The sequence below is a fragment of the Salmo trutta genome, chromosome 24, assembly GCF_901001165.1.
Source record: "Salmo trutta chromosome 24, fSalTru1.1, whole genome shotgun sequence".
In the NCBI taxonomy this organism is placed as follows: Eukaryota; Metazoa; Chordata; class Actinopteri; order Salmoniformes; family Salmonidae; genus Salmo; species Salmo trutta.
This window is the reverse complement of record NC_042980.1, coordinates 9,182,584-9,203,956: the sequence shown is the minus strand read 5'-3', so window position 1 is coordinate 9,203,956 and position 21,373 is coordinate 9,182,584. Positions and strand designations below refer to the sequence as shown.

The window sequence follows — 21,373 nt, the reverse complement described above, 5'->3', positions numbered from 1 at the left end:
ACACAGGAGTGATGGTTGCTGATAATGGGCCTCTGTACGCCTATGTAGATATTCCATTAAAAATCAGCCGTTTCCAGCTACAATAGTCTTTTACAACATTAACAATGTCTACACTGTATTTCTGATCAATTTGATGTTATTTTAATGGACAACATTTTTTGCTTTTCTTTCAAAAACAAGGACATTTCTAAGTGACCCCAAACTTTTGAACGGTAGTGCACATGCCAAAGATTTATGTGAACAATTCAAAACAAGAGGGTATATAAAGAAGAATTATTGAACAATGCCTTAAGACAGTAAGACAAACTAAGTGGAATGCATTATTGGAACCACGTCAAAGGAATTCCTCTCCTCCCTCTGCAACTTCAGTGTCCACCTGCAGTCCCATTTCAAGGTTGATCAAGGAAGTGGTTAATAGATATTGCCACATATTGCACAGCGACCCCAACTTCGGTAAAGCGTTTGAATCCCCCCCCCCGAGGTTTTGCTATAAGAGACCCTAAAAGTATGGAATTGTTTAGTAGGTCACATTTGCCTAAGAAAAAACATTGCATTTCATGTGTATCATTCCTGATGGCAATTTCACTTGTTACAACTGCGTTTACTCTTCTGCCATGATCAGAGTGAACTCTCTTATCCATCCCCATTCGGGTGAGAGGATAAAGTTTCGAAGTAGAATAACATGTAACACAAAATGTATTGTATATCTCCTAAGGTGTTCCTGTAACATTTATTATGTGGGTAAGACCAAACGTGAACTTAAGACAAGGACATGTGAGCATAAGAGCTCCATTCGCAACCATGATGGAAAATCACCTGTTGCCAGGCATTTCAATAACCATAATCACAAACTAAGTGTCTTACATTATATGGCATTGAATTGGTGAAGGCACCACGTAGGGAAGGCGGATAGTGATAAATTACTTCTCCAAAGAGAGACATAGTGGATATTGGGCACTTCTTCCCCAGCAGGCCTTAAAGAGGAATGTTATTTTTCTTGTTTTTTTGGTTGTAAGTTATAAATATGTAGTAGAAACATTTAGGTAATGACATCATAATGTACAGTATCTGTATTATGTTTATATATTTTTATCTTTATTTGATTGTCATGTTTCCCCCACAGCTCCCTCTGCTGGGATCCTTGATTGGGCCAATACTGACTGAGAATTTATAATTATACCCACCTGTGTGTGGTTTTGTCGAGACATTGATTGCCATTGCATGCTGAAGAAGGATCATACCAAAATGTTTGTGCAGCAATAAAAATATGTCAATTTAAGTTTATTCACCAGAGTGCTGTCCTATTTTTTGTTCTTTGAATTATAATTAATGGATGTAAATTACAAATTTCAGAAGCCTTTTTCAACCTCAAATATACTACAACTTTAAAATGTCCTGCTTTGCAGGAAAGTTCTCCTGCAACAGGGTGATCAAATTAGGATCCTACACCTAGAATGACAGAATGATTTCTACACATTGCGCCTTTAAGGAAAAAAAAGTTGAATAAAATGTGCTTACAACATGTTTAGGCATTACCTGTTGCACATTCAGTTGTTCTTCAATACATGGACCTTGGTTGGACTGTGTAGGTATGTGTGTCTGTGTGTATGTGTATCCCGGCAGTGTATGTGAGCATTTTTTGGGGGGACCTGCTAAGCCTCAGGGTTGAACACCTCTTTCTCCTGAGACAGTCAGGCCTAATCCAAATCCCCCTGACCCACTGTAATATCCTCATCACGCACGCACACACACACGCACGCACGCACACACACACACACACACACACACACACACACACACACATACACACACACACACACACACACAGGGTGTATCTCAATATGCATACTACTGTGCTCCACACTCTCATGCTCTGAGTGCATTCTCCGAGGATGTTCTCTAGAATACGTTCTTGTGAGGACGAAAGTGTAGAGAACGCATAAAACATAACATCTGAGAAGCATCGTCCAGCCAGGACAATTGCAACAATAGAAACCAAACAAAACATACACAAAACAAAATGTTTTACTTCATAATAATCAGCTATCAAATGTGAATTGTAATAATCTAGCTAGCCAGCTAGTTAAACAGGCAAAATCACCTAGAAATAATGTAATATAGATGTAAATTATTCGTAGGTAGCTAGCTACCAATTCTTCGTGGCTATCTAGCTAGCGAACAGTAGTAGCAAGCTATTGACTTTCTATCGGCTTGCAATCTATGCACACTACAGTGGGCATTGTAGGCACGCAAACATGCCAAAATGAACACAGTACGTATTTATTAACGTATCAAGATAAAATATTGTCATTAGGCAACATATGAGAATGGGCAACATTTTGTTCTGAAGTTAGAGTTGATTTTCTCACACTTCGGCTCAAATAATTTAAAGAAATGTTTTTTTTTTTACGTGGCTGCGTCATATTTCTGCGCATACTTTGCGTTGAAGCTTGCATTGATGCATGCTTCAAAATATCAACAAACGGAGTACGCATCCGAGAAGTGCCCTCCGTGCTCCATTTCACATACTTTGATTTGGACTCATACTCCGACCCTCCCGTGCTGCAATTTGCGTGCTTGGAGCATGGTGGTATTCATTTTGAGAAACACCCACAAACACACACAGTGTGTACACCCGCATATGCATAAGAACACATGCATGCACACACGTACAAATATACAGTACGCGCATGTACCCGTGCACAAGATATCGACGACGCACGTGTGACTACTCAATGCGCTCTACCTATAATGCTCATCGAGACCACTGAAACCCCCCTGAAGATCAGTTCTGCAGGTGGTCGCCCAACACGTCAACCTTCCCAGAGAAGCGGCTCTGGAGTCTACTATGTTAATTATTAATTATCCTCGTCCTCTGATCTTTGCTGGGGCGTTCCTGAAGCTATTGGATTTTTCACAGATATGAGAAGATGAGATGAGCCACATCTCTCTCTTTCACCTGCAGTGTTTTTCTTTACCTTTTTCCCAGTGAGGTTGTGTTGTTTCACTTTGGGAGAGAATAAACTAGACGGAGCAGGAAGATGAGCACTCTTTGGGGGCCCTGAGAAGTCTGTGTAGGGGTAAGGGACTTTGTTCACTCATAGTTCACCGAAGTCCTCATCATTTCCCCCATTCCCTGAATGCTTTGAGTGCTAAGACATGCAGCCGCACGCACACAAATGCACACACACGAACACGCTTTCAGAATGGAGGCAGCTGTTCACTCAGTGGCGTTGACAAGAACCAGGGGAAACCTCCCTCTCTAGGGACTCTCTCCATCTTCCACTCCTCCTTTCCATTCCTCGCTTTAACCTCTCCTCCGCAGAACACCCCACCAGGGTGTGTGGTGTGTTTTCAAGTGGAGTCCTAAACAAGGGCAGTGAATGAGGAGGAAGATACTATAGCTTGACTGAATACAAAAAAACTGAAAACCATACTGCCCAAACCCACTAACCAACAAAGGGTTAACGCTAGCCATGCCTACATGTCAGGCTCAAAGGCTTTTCCGACACACTTCAAAGCCTTGTCATCTCACGTTGTGGAGAGCTGGTTTGAATTAAGCTCAATTCTCCTCTCTGTTCCCAAGTTCCTGATGAGAGAGGGAGCGTGAGGGAAGGAGAGAGAGATGGGACTTCTGGTTTTCATTAGGGATAATTTTCTTATCTTTTTTTCCTCCCTTCTGGAGGCTCAGGCTTGATCCCCTGCAATGCAATGTGGCATGGCTGAGAGGGAGAGAGCGGGGAGGAGAGGAGAGAGGAGAGAGAGAGAGAGAGAGAGAGATTGGAGAGAGGAGAGAGAGAGAGAAAGAGGAGAGAGAGAGAATAAGGAGTGATGATGGGGTGGATTGTCTGTGTTTTTGATAGAGAGAGGGACGTAAAGGAAATCGGCAGGATTGTGGGTTTGATTCCCACGGGGGACCAGTATGAAAAGAAACAAAAAATGTATGCACTCACTACTTTAAGTCACTCTGGATAAGAGCGTCTGATAAATTACTAAAATGTACATGTAAAAAAGGGAACGATAGAGAGAGATGGCGGGAGAGTAGATATATGGACTGTTGGGCTGTGCTGGCCATTTTCCTCTGGGTGCTGTAAATCAGAGAGGAGAGAGGCTGAGGAGACACTCACCGCAGCATTGTGGATTGATGATGTGCTGGGGGGCCAGCTGGGTGAAATAAGGGGAAGACCCCACATCCCTGTCCACTCCTAAATTGACCCCTAGCCCCTACTCCCCCAAGCTAGCCCCCCGACCCCGCCTTCTCTCAGTTCAATTCAAGAAGAGTTATGGCATGGAAAGTGTAAGAAATTACATTGCCAAAGAAAACATGTCAAATCAATTTCCCTCTCTCTCCATCTACTTGTGTACATCTCATAGGATGGATAGGTGGATCAAAGTGGTGGAATTTTCACCTAGCCTATGAGAAGGTCGACAGACCCTTTGCCAGGATAAAGTGACTAAGGGGGCAGTGAAATCGGTGAGGGGGCACAATTTTGGGGGGGGGGGTTCTTGCATTGGAATTATATTGAACTCTGCTTATATCACGCTATACCACAATAAACATAAAGTGCAAATGCCGAGACTCCGAGACCATTGAGTGCTTTTGAAGTGACAGGTTGGCGCGAAATCTGTAGCCCATCTCCGCTGCACTGTATCAGCAAAATGGACAGTGCCCTACACAGTAAAGAAAGGTATATTTGGTAATGCATATATAGGCTACACGCTAGATAGGGTAATTCACCTATTACAAACAGCCTATGTGAATGCAGCTGTACACAGGCGATGCGATACGGCACTTCTGTGGATCAAATTCCATCCACCCACGTAATAAATTACGCAATGCCGGCCTACTATAAACAGGGGGTGGGCTCTTCACGCGGAGCTAGCTGGAGCGCCGCAGCATCGTCGCTGCTGGGCTTTGCGGCGGCCTTGGTGGTTTGATTTCTGATATCCATCGTGGCAGTGGTAGATTAGCTGGTTAGAGCTAAATAGGCTAATAACACTAACACCTTTTACAGAAAGCTAAGAAGCTAACTAAAAACTCTATAGTGGTGCGGTTGTGAGGCAGGAGTGAGTGAAGCAGCTTCAACTGTAAACTTCACCCCGACCTTATAAATCAAAATCAAATATTACAGGCAGAGGCGTATCTCGTTATTCACGTAACCTACCTCATTATTGACATAGCCTACCACAAATGAGGAGTGTTTTTCCCTGCTTTCTATGGAAACTCAATGGAGACATACCTAAACGCCCAGTGGCTTTCCATAGCCTCCCTACATTCAAACACACACACACTCTGCAGCATGCTCTGTCCATGGTACAGCGCAGTGGAGATACAGATTTGGCGACAACCTGTCACCCAATCATTTGAACCTTTTCGCGTATTTTATAAAGGGACCTAAAACAAAAATGGCCCTCAGGCTGAAATAACAAACAAATCATGGTACATGTGGCAGTACAGACGGGCTTTCTTGTCCAACATAGTCTGCAACTATGTTGGACAAGGAAAGAGCTACCAAGAAGGTAATACCTCAAGCTCTCGATGCTCCACTTCAGTGCGATGTGCTCACTCCCAACCACTGAATACCTGGACTCATGTGATTTCCGTTTTCAGCTGATGAAACAGAACAGATCTCTCCTGCCCGACTCTCCCTGAGCTAGCACAGCTCCCAGCCCCACGTTGGATGCATCAGTCTGCACCACAAAAGGCTTGTCGAAGTCTGGACTGGCTACATACACCCATTTGGGCCTCTGGGATGCCTCTTCACAGGCCGTGGTCCACAGGAATTGTTTCTGCTCTTTGGTTTTGGTCAGTTCATTCTACGGGTAGGGCCACATCTGAGAAGTCTGGCACAAAACGTCAGTACCAGCCAACGAGCCACAGGAAGGACTTCACCCGCAGCCGTGTGCTAGGCGTAGAACTGTTTTGGATGGCTGCTACTTTTTCCACTTGAGGGCACATGCCCTCTGGGCCAATGCGGAACTCAAGTACAGGGCCTCTTCTCGGGCCATAGCACACTTGGTTCCATTCACAGTGAGCCACGCTTTCTGGATCTACCCCAATATCGTCCTAGGTGCTGCAGACGCTGCTTTGGCTCTAACAACTCTGACAATATGGGGATATCAGTCCCGAGGACAACTTAATTAGACCAGCCCTAACGATGTGTTTGTGTGCTGCCAGTATCATCCAAAGCCATCAACACCTTGCCATTTAGAAACACCTCACATAGCTGCTCATTAACCTGCAACTCACTAGGGCGTAAACTAGACGTAGGCAAGTAGCACAAAAGCACACTAGCTCTGCGCGCCATACATTACGTTTGTCTGCCTTATGTCCTACTAGGCCACAAGAAAAACACCCACAGTCCCTTTGCTAATTTAAAAGTGTTGTGTCTTACTATGTGTCCCGCATTGTCCCACAAACCGACTGGGTCAAGCAGCTGCCACTGTGTTTGCATTGGAAAGGCCCGTTGGTCTTGACGTGCAGACATGTAGACCTCTGCGAGACGCGGCGCCTCTGCAGCAGACTTCCGGTCCCTTTCCCAAACCCAAACTCTGATTTCAGATGTAATCATCAGAAGGAATTGTTTCAAGCACGATAACCTCCAGGACAGTTTCAACTGTGTGCTCCGTTGGTGGTATCCTGGCCAGCTCCCGGAGACGCACAAACAATTCCTGACAGGATTCCCCCGCCTTTGTCTTTTCTTCACGAAAGCGCATTCTATAATTGTCTTTGCTGATTTCATATTTAGTTTTGTATTTCTTCCTTAACACTGTCATAATCATGAACGAAGTTAACGTCCATAGTCACTTAGGCTTTCTTGTCTTTCCTGTTAGTAGACAAGCCGAATCACCCACTCTTCTCTCGGCCGGCCACACGTAGCCGCCATCCGTTCAAATGTTGCGATGGTACACATCGACTTCATCATTGTCAGTGACCTTGGGCAGTGACAGGTCCGACCGGAATGTCACTGGCACCGGGCCCCCTCGGATCTGGGTGCCGATTGGCGCAATCAGGCGAGCCTCTGCTTGCTCCAACCCCATCGCCCAGCTGGTCTTGTGCCCCGATGTCAGCGTTGTTTTCTTGTAGATCAATAAGTGCCATCTCTACCACCTAGAGCTGAGCCTCCTGTCTCTGCTCCCGTTGCTTGCTCTTTTTAATGCTCCATTTCAGCAAGTCCGTGAGCTGTGGATCGCGTTGCCTCTCGACCACAGAAAATGGAGGATTGCCGATATGTGGTTGTCTGTGCGCCAATCTCCGTGGCATCCCCAGCCCACTCCACAATATATCCTGCTGCATTTCGCCTTGTTCTACTGCCATCCTTACCTGGTTCCTTGGTAGCTTTGCGGTAGTTCCCCAACTCGCGCACCATCCTCGTACAGGAAAGAGGCCCCCTCATGGAGCCGGGCCGGGAGGTCGAGGTGGGGCTATAATACTATATTGCGTGTACTTACTGCATCTCATTCAGGTATACATAAAAACAGGTAGGGGCTACAGTATCATTTAAGATTGGGTACATCCATCCTTTATCTCATAAAGGTCATGGACTTTACTCGGTGTCAGCCTTTCAGATTATTGGCCATAGGTCCCCCCTCTTGCCCTCAGAACAGCCTCAATTCATTGGGGCATGGACTGTACAAGGTGTGGAAAGCATTCGACAGGGATGCTGGCCACGTTGACTCCAATGTTTCCCACAGTCTGAAATCTGTAACTACTACACTGTTGCAGCGTATCAACAAACAAGATTTCTTACCCTTCCCAACAATTTCCCTTCTATCAAGTGCAGCGCCAACATAACGTGGCAGGGTGGTTTAAAAACAAAGGATAGATTTGAGCATAAACACATAAAATGTTTCTTTATATACAACAACACAAGAGACAATACCTGAAGACGTGCTACACATTGGTGGGGGCACAGTGCTTGAGGGTTTGTCGACATAGATATGTATATACAGTATATAGGTACATATGCGCCCTAATATGTATCACGTCCCACCTCTTGTGTACTGTAACATCCATATGAACATACGATACAGCGGCTTGTACAGCATGTGATCCATCTATCTGGAATGTGAGAGGGTCAGTGTGGGGTTACGTGAGGAGCAGGGTTATGTGGAGGCTTGGGGTACATTAGCAGGGCACATTGTCCTGGTAGTATAGTATAGCGTGCAACCAGCCAGTCAGTAGACTGAGACAGAGTGGTTGATGTGTGTCTACTGTCTACCTGCACCGGCAGCTCAGACCAATTGGCCAGACAGGCTCATCTTCAAAGTGATTCACCCTCTGCCCTGCGCCCCAACCACATGTCTGCGTGTGTGTGAGTGTGTGTGTGGATGTACTGTATGTAAGTTTATGCTTGCATGCAATGCCATGTATGCTTGTGTGTGTACAGGTAGGTGTGTAGCCTGCAAGAGTGTGTGTGTGTGTGTGTGTGTGTGTGTGTGTGTGTGTGTGTGTGTGTGTGAGAGTGTTGTGTGTTTGCGGGAATTGGTGGTGAGCATACGTGCATGACTTTTGCGTGATGTTTGTGTTTTTTCTGTGTGTGTGTTTGTGTATGTGTGTTTACTGGATGTTATATGCACATGCTCATGTTATGTGTGTGTGTAAAGTGTGAGTGTGTAGGGGGTTATAAATAGCCCCAGACAGCGGACCTAATGGAGTTCAGCCCTGGCATCAGCCTGCTTGGCATATAAAAGAGGCTGCCACAAAGCCCTGACTCGGCCATGTATTACAACACATCATACTTCAAGCCTCCCTGCCTCTCAGCCATATAGAGGCCACTCAAAAGCTGTGAAAAGGAGGCATTACAGTATCATGAGTTCAGTTCTTTTTGGACGACGAGATAATTTCATACAGTCATGGTATAACATGACCTTTTGTTACAGTTATACTTCTCTCAGTATTTCTGCCTTGGATGTAACATTGACGTACGGTATCCTGCTAATAGCTATTACTGTAAAAATAGACAATATGTGGACAATATACACGCTTTAGGGACTATCTATTTGGTTGCATTGTACAGGGCAAACTAAATCGAGTGCACCTTAAGCATATTCAATTATTTGACGTGATGTATTTGACCCAGGTCTGACCCCAAGTGATGTTCACATGGTTGTATTTGTGCCTCCAATTTGGCAGGGATATTTGACATGAATCACCCAATCCGTTTTCTTAGTTCATCTACATTTCTACCCCTCAACAACATCTACAGCTGTCCTGAATCTGCAATTAACTGTTAATATGTATTATATTCTAATGCTAACAATAGCTTACTCTATCAGTCACTTCGGCTTAAGTTGAAATCTTTGGATGAAGACAACATCCGGTATCATCTACATTAACGTCAAGAAGGCATTGAGTGATATTGGAGTGAATCATCCCTTTTAATACGCGTCTGTAGACTTGCGGCATGACCAGTAGTGTGTATATGGTTCCAGAGCTGGGAAACTGTCAGGACAGACTGAGCACTGGGGACCTTCAGTCTGTTGATATACACCCCTCTCCTCAGCCAAGTGCTCCCTGAGCACTTACCACACCAACAGCCAACCCACCACCGCCGTAAATTCACCACTAAACTGGCTCCTCTCCTCTTTCTATCCCTCTTGATTTCTGACGCTGATGTTGCTAGCATAAGAAATCCTCATCATACTCTGGGTAGCTAGTCTGTGTTACCTGAAGGCAGCCAGGGTACTCTGCGGTCTCCCATGGGTGGCTCCAGTCCACCGGTGAAAGCCATGTTCACATTGAAGCCCATACCTGCCCCCAGTGCCCACCTACAACACACACAACACAACCATAGGTTAGTCACATATACAACACGCACACCACACTCAAGCAAAATGACATGCATATACTGTACTATTACACACTCTAGACAATACTTCTGTAGAACAGCCTCCACCTAAGAAAAGGACTGCTGGGATTGCTGCCATTTACCTGTCAAAGCTCAGACTGCTACCTGCCAGACGAGAGCGCACGCTCTAATATATACGCACGCATGCACACACACAAGTAACACCACACATAACACACTTTTACATTAAGTCTGGGCATTTTACAAGCAACAATAATAATCTGACCTAAGTGGTAGAAGGCCTTGCTAATGACCACATCATTAAGAAACCTGTATCAGGAGATGTTAGATGACTGCCAATATAATATTGTAGCAATTACCAAGGAATAACTAACAACAATTGAGCTTTCTTTGTGTTGCCAATTTGAATGTGAATAACAGGAACATTTCCAAAAATCGATTGACCCTTCTCTAAGCATCGCCCCAGAATTTTGTCGAGTGCGACACCTCGGACAGTGTGTTGCCAATTTAGCGACTTTTATTGGTAAAAGAGGCAAGCGACAAATGCAGTTACTTTTTAGGGTGCCTTTGAGGAGTTGCGAGCATTTCTATGGTTTTGTTCTATGGTTTTGATAGCATTAAGCGTATTTTTCCACTCAATTCTGCCGCAAACAAGAATGGGAGAGGCTGTCTGTGCAACATAAGTCACTGCAACGGCGCACGCACAGGCAGAGAAGCACCGGGGTAAGGGGAGTATGGTGGGAGAGGGGGGCGAAAACGCTATGACGGGGACCGCAGCAGTACCGCAAATTGGTGCTGTGATGTCAACATCTAGCAACTTTAGCAACAAATTAAGAAGCCAAAAGCGACCTCTCACTGAAAAATTGTTGACAACACTGCTCAAACAAGCTCACGTTTTAAATGCATGAAAGCCAGTGAGGACAGTGGGAAAAACTGTTTTCTTTAGAAAAGTAATTGTTTAAATGGCAAAATAATTGAACATTGAACCAGGAGTACTCGTTACTGTGATCCTTAAATGCAGAGCCTGTTGATGAAGTTTTTCAAATCCGAAATTATACTTTTGTTACATTGTTGGTTAGTTAGCTAGCTCTCAATCTCATTGGCCACCAAACATTTCTAATGCTAGCTAGCCACTTAATAACTTCTTTCTCTAAATGTATGTTAGCTAGCTAAATTAGCCATGTTATGAATACTCTGAATAACAGAGGTGTGGACTCGAGTCACATGACTTGGACTCGAGTCACAAATATGATGACTTGCAACTCGACTTTGACTTTAATACCAATGACTTGTGACTTAACTTGGACTTGAGCCTTTTGACTCGACCTGACTTGATACCCTCCCCAAGCCCAAATATAAAAAATTATGCTATTAAAAAAGTGTGCAGCGCATCAACTCTTCATTAACTGATTACAGTTTGAAAAGGACAGCAGCCAATCAAATTGTGCCAGCTGAGAAAAAGTTGTGCGTGGCAGTGCAGAGGAACGTTGGCGGGTGAATTCAGATGGAGTCCTTGGAAAGATGATACCCAAAATTATTATTTTCGGATATAAAGACGATACTGTATCAACAAAAAAACGGATTGTAACTTGCAAAACATGCGGGAAGAAAATTACAGGCGGAGGCGCAACAATTTCCAACTTTGTTCGACATTTGAAGCTGCACAAAGAACGGTAAATTGTGGCTAATATAGCTGACAGCTATATACTTATAACTTTGCTACTGTAGCATTTAGGCTAACGTAACGTTAAATCAATGAGCCTCCACACAGTCAGTCAGTGTGGGAATGTGATCATTGCACCAAAGATTGAGCTACAACTGGCTAGACAGTTGTTGGCCTAAATCCTGCCTGATGTTACTGCTGTTCCTAAAGCCATTGACATACGTTTGCCTACTGCAACCACACAGTGTGTGTGTGTGTGTGTGTGTACAAGCCTACATGGCCCGATTGCGCCCCATGGCGATCCTCGATAGTCGATCACTATGGGGGGGGTCTTTCTCATGGCTACCCATGTATTTCCATGGAAATATAACGTTTATTTGGAAAGTAATAAATATATAGATATTTTTACAAGCATTCATGATTTGCATAAATGTAATATACTAACTATTACTCTTGTTAAAGATATGAAATGGTATTACATTTGGTGAAGTGCCCATTATGACTTGTTTAGGACTCGAAACTCAAAGTTTAGGACTTGAGACTTGACTTGATACTTGTCGGTCTTGACTTGAGACTTGACTCGGACTTGCTTGTCTTGACTTGGGACTTGAGTGCTAAGACTTGAACCTTACTTGTGACTTGTAAAACAATGACTTGGTCCCACCTCTGCTGAATAACTCTAATCTGCTGTTGACTTTAGGAAACGATTTGAGAGCACTAGTTAGCTCCAAAAGTGGTTAGTAACTTTGACTGCATGATGACAGTCAATTCACTGGCTAGCCACACTACAACCTTCATTTGAACAGGTTCCCGTGAAGTAACTGTAATGACAGTCCACCTCAACATACTCAAGAGTTTCCTGATCAGCAAGGGGTGGTCTGTTTTAATTTCATTGTGTATTAAAAAAACAGTTTGAGATCATTGTGAGGGAATTTCACCAGTGGCTTCCCTGGAAAATGTTGCAACAGTAACTAAGACAAGCAGGGCTTAGCGAAGGGTCAATTCTATGGTAATTGTTGGTTATTGAGCCAGTGATGGGTGGAAAGTATTCTACCAAGTGTTTGCCTGTTGAAACATAGCCACTATTTCATTTTATGGTTAGTGTTCAACAGAGTGAGTGCTTCAATAGGGTTGCAAAATTCCCGGGTTTTCCAGAAATCCCGATTGGAAGTTTCCTCGGAATCAGGAGGGAATAAGCAGGAAATCTGGAATCCTCCCACCAGGAATTCTGGAAATCCTGGGAATTTTTGGAAAAGTGACCAGAATTCTGAAACAATACTTCAGTAAATTGTTTTTCCTTAGCAAGAGGAAACTATTGGTGTTGAGATCTTGCACACTGTGCAGGCAGTTGAGCTACCAGTGTCTGTCAACATGTGTGCCAGGGATGTGAAGAACAGTAAGCGCTTGTCAAAGTGAACATAGACAAACATGCACGCAGACACACGCACACGCGAGCGTATCTCCAACTCTGCCACTCACCTCATCAGGCGCTCCACTGCCAGGAAAGAAGTTGCCATCGTCGTAGCGATGGAGTGACAGGTAGAGAACGTTGGGATCGCTGTAGAACGCTTGTTGTGTGCCGTTGCCATGGTGAACATCCTGATAGATATGAGAGGGGCAGGGTAGGCAGGTTTAGGTTTACTTCCTGACTCTAACAACTGATGTTGGATGAGGTCTTCACATTAAACACCTATTCATAAGCATTGTGCGCTAAACAAAATCGAACTTGAATCAGTCGTCAGATGAACATAGAAGAGTTACACCAAAGTAGAAAAGGGGACACCCTGAAACAAACTCTATCAATTGCCATGCTTAGCCACTATCTAACATACCACAACCCTACAAACTCTTTGTGACCGGTTCAGAGAGTTGAATATGTTTAGGCAATCAATTGGGTTAAGTCAGTCGTAAAAATCCCATCGCTGGGTGACAATATCTTTTACTTTCGGCTACGACATCCATTTCATTTTAACAGACCTTCCCACATAGTCAAACATATAAAAAAAAGTGACTTAAGCTTCTATATTGAGGCATTATCTCATACAATTGACACGTTTTAAAGAAGGTTATTTTTTTAACCGAGTGTCCTTTTTTACAGTCTCCCCCTGCTTTATACGTTTCTACATCGAGACATTTTCTAATACAAAAAAAGGAATACAAATAAAACTGTGCTTGCTGCCTGGATGACAGGGCTAGTTGTAGAAGTCTCTCTCGGTGAAAAACAGGAGGAAATGAAAAGTGGTTCAAAGGCTTTGGGAAGCCGTATAATGAACCCAGCAATGATCCTACCAACATCCAGCAGCCATCTCTTCCTGGGCAGGTGGACTATTTTCAATATGACAGATTCTAACGACTGACGTTATGTGTTTCATACATATAGAACCCTGATGTATTGTCATTATTTACACTCACAGAACATTAAAAAAATTTTTTTGGAAAGATAGGTCACATTATTTGTTGCCTTATTCTGTGTGGAAGCACAGGAAATCCAAGGTAAACTTACCCAATCCACAATCAGGATCTTACTGACACTGAGCCTCTGCTGCAAGAGTTTAGCTGCGATGGCCACTGAGTTGAAGTAACAGAATCCCCTATGTGATGTAATGATAAGAGACGAGGGGGGGAGCGAAAAAAATGATATACATTTTGTGAGTCTGACAGGTTCTGATCATTTGATTTTGCTCAAAATCTCTCTACTGTTCCGTAATGACGTCAACAAGATCTGATCGAATGAGACGGAAGAAACATAAAAGGGGTGGGACTTACATAGGTGTACTCTCCTCTGCATGGTGTCCAGGGGGCCGGACTACCGCAAAACCATTCTGCCAATCAGAGAAGACGGAACCATGTTACCCATAATTTTGTATTGAACCTTTATTTAACTAGGCAAGTCAGTTAAGAACAAATTCTTATTTACAATGACAGCCTACACCGGCCAAACCCAGACAATGCTGGGCCAATTGTGCACTGCTCAATCATGGCCGTTTGTGATACAGCCTGGATTTGAACCAGGGTGTCTGTAATGACACCTCTAGTACTAAGCTGCAGTGCCTTAGACCGCTGCGCCACTCAGGAGCCCAGCTGGTAAAATAAAAAGACGCATTAGGATAAGGCCTTGAGCAGTCACAGACTGAAATACACTCATCCTCAAATAAACGCGTAACCCCAAAAACGCACACACGAAAAAACCACTTACACACACACAACACACACCACACAACACACTATATATGCACACCAACCCGTGCACACACACACACATGCACGCATTCCAGTTTCTCCATGCAATATTTAGTTCTCTCCCTTTCTGACCTTAAATCCCACTATGGCTCACAGTTAATTGTTTTGCCATTGACAGGGCGGAGGGTCAGACACTGCTGATGACACAGACACAACCCCTGCCACCGCGCACACACACACACACGTGTGGCTGTCAGCTGGGAGTAGCAGTGCGAGACGTGGATGCTGTGTTAATGTGGGGACCTAGGGGACTCCCGCCACTCCCGCGCCGACTGTTCAGGGTCCTTGTGTAATATGGGGACTCCCAGTGTTTGGGGGCCGTGACTGACTGTGGTATGCAGGGACATGGTGAGGGGACCTGTGTCCCTGTAGTCCAGTCTAATGATGTTGAGGCAGCTGCTGTAGATTACTGCACTCCACCTCGCCTGTCCACAGAGGATATTATTCTAGCAGAGGGAGAGGAGGGACTCAGATCCTGTCTGATGATAGGGGCCGCTTTCAAAGAGCTTTATATGTGAGAGCGAGAGTGTGTGATTTAAAAACGCTGAAGATGCTGATGGAATGCTGACTCGGACAGGCCAGGGGGGTTGCAGGTGATGTTAGAGTCTGTCCCCCCACCCCCCCACCCCCCTGGGGTTGCGTGTGTGTGTGTATGCTAAGATGGTGTTAAGCGTCAAGTTGATAACTTCCTGTGACCTCTAACCCCTATGTAGAGTGCAGGAATTTTCATGATTATTTCAGGTCTTTATTCCTAGATAGAGAGACCATCTCCTCGATTAATCCATTGGGATGATCAATTGGGATGATTGATAAATAGATGAATGGATGAACAAACAAGTCAGTGAATGAATCAAACAAGTAAATTAATCAAACCCTCATCTCAGTAACAATAACAAGTGTTGTTCACTAGATGGCATACATACTCATTTCAACTGATACACTCCTAACAACAACCTTCGAATAACAATAGATCATGCTTTCAACTCTACTATAACAATGAGAGTGAAAGTGCTTGTTGAAGCCATAAGTCCTAGCAGAAACTCCATGTGAGTGTTAGTAATTTAGCATGCTATACTAACGGCTCTGAGAAGAATTGTCATTAGTCTCCATTAGCCAGCTCCGCTCTGATCCAGTGTGCAGGGCCCCGAGTGGCGCAGCAGTCTAAGGCACTGCATCTCAGTGCTAGAGGCGTCACTACAGACACCCTGGTTTGAATCCAGGCTGTATCACAACCGGCTGTGATTCGGAGTCCCAGTGTCGTCCAGGTTTGGCCGGTGTAGGCCGTCATGGTAAATAAGAATTTGTTCTTAACTGACTTGCCAAGTTAAATTTGTGTGTTAGCAGGGACTGTTAGCGTTAGCCACTTAGTGGTGCCCATGCGCTAGGTCACCAGCAGGGTTCAAGTGATAACCCAGCACGGCCACAGACACAGGAAGGCAGGCGGGGGTGCCTGTCTGAAAGCTTTGCGGTGGGGGGCATTCCTACAGAGTCTGTAGGTGTTAAGAGTGAGTACGGCTAACAAGGCCATATTAATGAAGATACACAAGCTCTTTTATTCACTTGAGTGGGGCTAGCATTAGCACTGCTAATACGGTCTAATTATCAATGCTCCACTCTGCCACCTGTTCACCTGAGATGGTGCTAGCATTAGCATTTAGCATCAGTTGCGAGATGGCATTAACATTGGTAATAGGCATACAGACAGACGCATAGACAAACACATGGTGACGAGGGACATGAGGCTAACCTTGAGCTCTGCAGCCGCCACTTTGAAGCACAGCTCCACGACGGAGCCCACAGCTAGACGAGCAGCGCTGGACGAGTGGACCTCGTTCCAAATGGTGTCGCTGTCCACCTGTGAGCACAAGCACAAATGCACATTTATATAATGCACATTATAAACTGGGTAGTTCGAGCCCTGAATACTGATTGGCTGACAGCCGTATACCATGGGTATGACAAAACATTTATTTTTACTGCTCTAGTTATGTTGGTAACCTGTTTATAATAGCAATAAGGCACCTCAGGAGTTTGTGGTACATGACCAATATACCACGGCTAAGGGATGTATCCAGGCACTCCACGTTGCGTTGTGCGTAAGAACATCCCGTGGCCCTGGTATATTGGCCATATACACCTCCTCGTGCATTATTGCTTAAATATGCACTGAGGGTACAACACATTTTGAACACCTGCTCTTCCATGTCATTGACTGACCAGGTGAATCCAGGTGAAAGCTATGATCCCTTATTGATGTTACTTGTTATATACACTTCTATCAGTGTAGATGAAGGGAAGGAGACAGGTTAAAGAAGGATTTTTAAGCCGAGATAATTGAGACATGGATTGTGTATGTGTGCCATTCAGAGGGTGAATGGGCAAGACAAAATATTTATGTGCTTTGAACGGGGTATGGTAATAGGTGCTAGGCAAAATTATTGTCAAGAACTGGAACGCTGCTGGGTTTTTCACACTCAACAGTTTTCTGTGTATCAAGAAAGGTCCACCACCCAAAGGACATCCAGCCAACTTGACACAACTGTGGGAAGCATTGGAGTCAACATGGGCCAGCATCCCTGTGGAACGCTTTCGACACCTTGTGGAGTCCATGCCCTGATGAATTGAGGCTGTTCTGAGGGTAACAGGGGGTGCAACTCAATATTAGGGAGGTGTTCTTAATGTTTGTGTATAGCCTAAATGTATAATACAATGGGACAATATAAACAGTATAGATTGTATATACATTGTACATGTATAATGTACAATATAAAACAGGTTAAATAATACAATGGGACAATGTTGGACCAGGATTGTTGTGGTACTATCTGTCCTCGCAACCCTTCCAGATGTAGAGAGAGCGAAAGGGGGTATGAGTACACAAGCTACAGTGCAAAGCCCCTAACCACACTCACACACAGTGTTACAAATCTATTGTATCACAGCTTGCACAGAGGGAAGGAAAAAAGGGACTTGATTGCTGAGAAAAAAGAGGCAGTAGTAAAGAGACCCTCAGTGTGAGTTACGGGTCTATCCAACTGACGTGAATGACTCCCGTTCGAGACACACACACACACACACAACACACACACACACACCACACACACACACACACACACACACACACCACACACACACACACACACACACGTCAATCCAAAGGGCAGGGGAAGATACTTTGCTCTTCACACGTGTCCGCCAAGAGAGTCTTTGAATGTGCTTCTACTGTGGTCCCATGGGGGATGCTATTAGAGGTGTGATTTTAAAGGGGAGGAAAACGGGGAGATGGCTTACTGTATATTCACAGACATGGAGCGTCAATACTGAGCCAAGCGAGTACCAAGGGGATGAAGACATGGAGAGAGGGGGATGGGTTGGGGGGAGCTGACTAGTCTTGCTGTTGTGGATATGTGTGTGTGTGTGTTTCCTTATGTGGTCAATGAGAGAGGCCAGGCATTCATCAGTCAGGGCTGATTATGCTGACACACGCTTGCCCAGTGGCCCCAATCTCTCTCACACACACAAATCCTATTTTCCCTAACCCCTAACCTTAACCCTAACTCCTAACCCTAAACCTAACCATCGTCTTAATCTCTAACCCTAATTCTAACCCTAAACCTAACCCCTGAAATAGCCTTTTTATAAGTGAGGACAGGCAAAATGTCCGAATTTTAGTTGGTTTACTATTCTTGTGAGGACTTCTAGTACCCACAAGTATAGTAAAACATGCACACACGCACACACTACATACATCTCTACACCTCCACGCACTACACACCACTAGTCCATACTCCACACGGTTGCACAAACACTACACACAGCTCTAAAATCTACACACCGCTGTAACACACTTAGCAGAGATACTCTGAACTCCTCGTTGACCCTGCAATCAACTTGAAGTCACACACATACACACACACACGCAGACGCATACACAGACACCTGGGATGACCAACTGAATTCCGAGACGGAATAATCTTAAGAGAAGGAAACACCTGGCAGAGGGGAAAGAGAGAGGAGAGGAGAGAGAAAGAGGGAGTGTGTGGGGACCTGCAGGGTTTCTGTGAACCTTGGGGTCTCCGACAGACTCAGCACACGTTGACTGTGGCGATCCCTGCCTGCCGCATTTGGCTTTCAGTTGCATGAACGCTCAAGGCGAGAGAAGAGAAGAAAAAAAAAAGGAAAACGTGGGCCTTTTCAAGTCGCGCCAAGAAGGACTTTGTCACGAATGACGGGTCTGCGTTGCATTTATGATAAAAAAGAAGACTGGGGGGAATGGAGATGTGAGGGGAAGAGAGGGACGATGGGGGAGAGGGAGAGGGAGGGTGAGTTGACTGAAGAGTGATGGCTGCACCAGAGAAGTGAGTGAGTGAGTGAGTGATCAAGGAAAAGAGTGATCAAGTTATTGAGTAATAAAGTGAGCGAGCAAAACAAAAAAAACAAAGAAGAAGAAATGGGACAACGTGGCAGAGGGACAAACTGAGGAGTGTGTAAGAAAGTAAAAGAGAATAGTGAGCGAGGGAGGGGCACTGCCAAAGTATGTCAGCAGTTCCAGTTGCTAACAGAGAAGAAAGCGTCACGTTGGAAAAGTAGAGTAGTCCTGACAAAAGCGACTTTTGAGAGTAAGACTGAGTAAGAAGAAGTGAAAGACGCACGCCAGTAACACCAAGAGCAATAGGGGGATAAAAGAGAGGGAAAAGCGAGGGACCAGAGACCAAAGAGAGGGGGGAGCGTGTTGGAATGAAAGAGTGGTTCGTTCTGCTCAGGCTGACAGGGTAATATGATGAGCGGAGGCGCTGTGCTGGGACTACAGGAAGACAACAATTTTGTCCCATTTCCATAAAACAGAGCAGAGCCCCTTCTGTTTCCTACCAACGGCAGCAGGCACCGTAACAGACCCAGCTAGCTACCCCCGAGAGAGGGGGGTGGACAGGGGAAGGGAGAGACAGGGAGAGAGCGGTGGGAGAGAGAGTGGGGAGAAGAGAATTGTGGAGAAGGAGTGAGGGGGTGGATGGGGGGGGGGGGTAAAGAGCAAGGGAGAGAGAAAAAGTGAGAGAGAGGGGGATGGAAAGTCAGACCAACGTATTGACCTAGGGATCGACAAACACACGTAACCTGAGTTCACCCACTCACTCCAATACGCACACACACACACACACACTCTCGAACACATATAATACCTTTACTTTCACAAGCACACTGAAGTGGAAGCACACATGTGCATGCACGTGCACCCCCACACACACAGACACCATTGTCCCCCCCCCCCCCCCCCTAAGTGTCCCTCTGAACACACAATACACAGGCAGTGCACCCCCACCCACACACACTCTACAGCACACAGCATGTTTATAGAAACATCTGGTCACAATTACCCACTCGACAGAAAGCAGAGCAACAGTTTTGGTTGCCTCTGGTGCTCCAGGGTGGTGTGTGTGCGTGTGTGTGTGGTGGGAGAACAAACAGCAACATTATTTATACAGGGGAGTAGAAGTAAAGAAGTAGAAGAGAGTGACTTACCCCCACCCCTCCACATGGCAGCCTCACAAACACGGGAGTCACTGAACCTGAGAAAGAGAGAGAGAAAAAGAGGGAGAGAGAGAGATAGGTTAGAGGGGACCGCCAGAATACTCATGGACACCCAGGACATTCAGCAGGTGCCTTGACCTCTGAACTCCAGACTCTGACCATGTGAAATTCCACAGAGGAGAGAATACACAGATGCCATTTTAATTGTGGTGGAAAAAATGACGAACCTCTCTCTCTTAGTGTAAACAACTTGATTTTGTCAAACCTTTCTTCCTTCCTCCCCTCTTGTTGCGAACAAATTAGTGACACACTTTCACTTCTTCTTCATTCAGTACCCCTCTTGACATCCCTCCCTCACTCACCCCTTCATCCCACTTATCCATTGTTTCTGTGACAGTACTGTATACCATAGTTGTGAATATGAAGTAACATACCGTAACATAACCTAAGAGTTGTCCACCACCTTGTCACATGCAGAGCAAATGAGAAAGTATTCTAGTCCCTCCAGACAAGAAGCGCCTGCAAGATGACTAAGTTAGACATTATATCCCACCTTGAGATACAAATTCATCTTGACCGGTACAAATTCTAGCAAAACATCGTCAAGTGGAAACCCCACACCCTTAATACAACACCCTGCATGATTTGAGAATATACGCTACACCGGTGTATGTGTATTAGGATTAGTCCAGTATAATTGAGTGTAATTTAAAATGTGTCTAGGTTAACGTTCACTCTTCTTAGTGGGCCCTGAGTTGATCGTAACACTGCATTAATATGAATTCATATAGCAGACGCTCCTAGATTGACTCATCACACCCACACACACACACACACACACACACACACACACACACACACACACACACACACACACACAACACACACCATAGATGCAAGACAGATACAACATAATCACACACAGTTGAACACAGTCCAAAACAGTGGTTCCCCTGGGGGTACTTGGCCTATCCACAGGGGGTACTGTTTTCATGAGTCTTACTGGTAAAATGCACATGAGGTTGTCCTTCAGGGGTACGGGCAGAGCAAAATGTACTTGGTGGTACAGTAACCAAAAAAGGTTGAGAGCCTCTGGTCCAAAAAAGTCCACAATAAATGACTACCTTACTCC

The 21,373-nt window shown here is 45.0% G+C and overlaps 1 pseudogene; it reads right to left on the bottom strand.

Annotated features, from left to right (window-relative positions):
- The window catches only part of LOC115161477 (histone deacetylase 4-like), an 82,159-nt pseudogene that overhangs the window by 18,127 nt on the left and 42,659 nt on the right, over window positions 1-21,373 (bottom strand).